Genomic DNA, 2,574 nt, shown 5'->3' with positions numbered 1-2,574 from the left:
GATTTTGGTATCTTGGTGTCTACTTTCTTTTTTAGTTGGCTTTACATTACAGAAAGAGCTATTTAAATCTGTTATAATTATGCCGACAAAATTGGCAGCATAATTATTATAATTGAAAAATCCGATGTTGTCCAGGAATGTTTTCTACCATACAGGATAATGTATCTCATGGCTGTTTCCAAAGGGTTTATTTATTGTAAAACGAGTGATTTAGGTGGGAAAGGGAAGATCTTGGATTTTTATTTCGTAGAAAAGGTTTTAAGCTTTGAAATGTGAATGAAGTATTCTTATCAAAACATTAGGGGTGGCCATAACTCCTCTGTGCCACTTCTATTTTTTTTTTTTTATCTAGTTAGTTTGAAATATAACATTTAAACCAGAATTTTAAAGAAGTAGCTTTCCAGGGATTCCGAATTAAGAAAGATACATATTGTATCTTTCTTGTGATACATGTGAAATAAATTTCCGTCAAGTGTAATCTACCATCTCATGACGACCACAACCTCTAGAATTCTTTAAAAGCTTACACATGCACACACACGCACACACACACATGCACACACACAGAATCTTAGCATATTTTGCTGTAGTGGCATGTTACCATGTCTACAGTCCCAACCAGAATATCAGTCAGCTTTCAGAGGGTAAGACTTCTGTCTTCACCATTATACTCACAGGGCTTAGCACTTAATAGGTGCTGAGTATTTGTGGAATGTATGAATAATGACTTTATAGAAAGAAAACTCACTATTCAAGGTTAGTTTTACTCAGAATTAATCATTAATCTTGGAGATGATCTCTTGTGAAATATGAGTGTGTTTCTAAGGCCATACATTTAAAAATGTTTGCATTTTAACCCGTCTTGAGAATGATGTATTGAATTTGAAAATCAAAACTACCAGTGGATGTGTGGAACTTTACAGAAATCACCTATTTGTGTTTTTCTCCTTACATTTAAGGAAACATAAGCCATTTTGTTTGCAATATGTATGAATCATCTCAAAACCATTATGGTATGAGCCTCTTTGCTGCGTATTTTTCTATAAGAACTTTTTTTTTTCACTTTTTATTATGGATGCTTTCAGGAATATATAAAAGTAGAGAATATAGTGCAATAATCCCCCCATGTATCTATCACTCACCTACAACAAAATTATAGCTATGCTCATTTTTACCAATTATTGTGAAACAAATATCAAAATGTCATTTGATCATATTTCCGTATGTATCTCTAAAAGGTAAAAATTATTTCTAAAAATCATAAATATAGTACCTCATCATATCAAACATTAACAGTAATTACATAATATCCAAAATCTGATCAGTGTTCAAAATTTCCTTGTCTCAAGTATTTTACATTTAGTTTGTTTGAATCAAAATTCATGCAAGGTTCACATTGTATTTGCATGATTTGAATAAGTCTCTTAACCTTATATATCCTCCTCTAAATTTTTGTTTGCTATATATTTATATCTATATATATTGATATGGATATATGTAGTGACACTGAGTCATCTGTTTCCTGCTTCCCCATACTCTGCCTCTCCTGACATCTGGGTCTCTTGGGTTATGCCATATATGGTGATAGTGACTGCAGCCACTTTAGCTGTGTGACTTACCCACAGCAATGGGATGGTAACAGCAAAGCTAACCAAAATGCTCTGTGCCCCTTTGGGTTGCATGTGGGGAGACTGGCCACCCAGTGCCTCTCCAGTGGGGTAGGGGTTGTCTTTTGGTGCATCTGTTTTTCCTGTGATTATTGGTGAGTACAGCAAAGATTAGCAGGCGGTTCTAAATTACCCTGAGTAGGCTGTAATAGTCTGGCCTCAGACTCTATCCTGATTGTCTGAATTAAGATCTGTAGGTAGGTCTCTCCTGAAGTTTTTTCCCAGCTGGTTGTCTCTAGGACTGTGAGGGTCATGGTTGAGGTCAGTATTGCAGGTTGGCCTCATCCTGCTAGTATGAGAATGGCTGTGAGTTCTGCCCACTATGTGAGTCCACAGCGCCCACTTGGGATTGTACAGAGCTGGCATGGAGGTTGAACACGCACAGCTGCACACCTTGTTTTCAGTTTAGCTGAACCATCAGTGAAGTAGGCTCAGGCATTTAGGGGTACCTGTGAATCAAGGCCCTATTGTGCCAGCATCTTTGTTTCAGGTGGTGAAGTGGGAGTTAAGGTTTCCCCCAAAAGAACAGCTACCACTCCTCCATGCAAAACCGAGATGATTCAAGGACCAGGCAGCTCCACCTTTCAGTGCACTATTTTCATTTGACTGGAGAGGCCTGCTGAGCTAGGCACGTATTTTCTCCAGTAGCAGAGTCCAATAACGTTCCTAATTAGTGGTGGTGGGGCAGAAGTTTTTCCTTGGGAAGAGCGTTGTCGCTGTGTATGGCCCAGAGAAACTTGACTTGGAATGTGTTCGGAGTTTCATCGCCCCCTTGTGGCGGCGACGTGGTAACACCGCACTCAAGGCTTCCAACTTGTCAACCAATAGGATGGCATCAGGGACCCCTTCTGTCCCCTTCCAGGCTACTGTGGGTCCGCCCTGCGTCCTCGCCACTTTGAGCCACCCT

This window comes from Macaca nemestrina, chromosome X (genome assembly GCF_043159975.1).
Source record: "Macaca nemestrina isolate mMacNem1 chromosome X, mMacNem.hap1, whole genome shotgun sequence".
Classification (NCBI taxonomy): domain Eukaryota; kingdom Metazoa; phylum Chordata; class Mammalia; order Primates; family Cercopithecidae; genus Macaca; species Macaca nemestrina.
The sequence above is the reverse complement of the archived record's forward strand: the minus strand, read 5'-3'. Positions refer to the sequence as shown.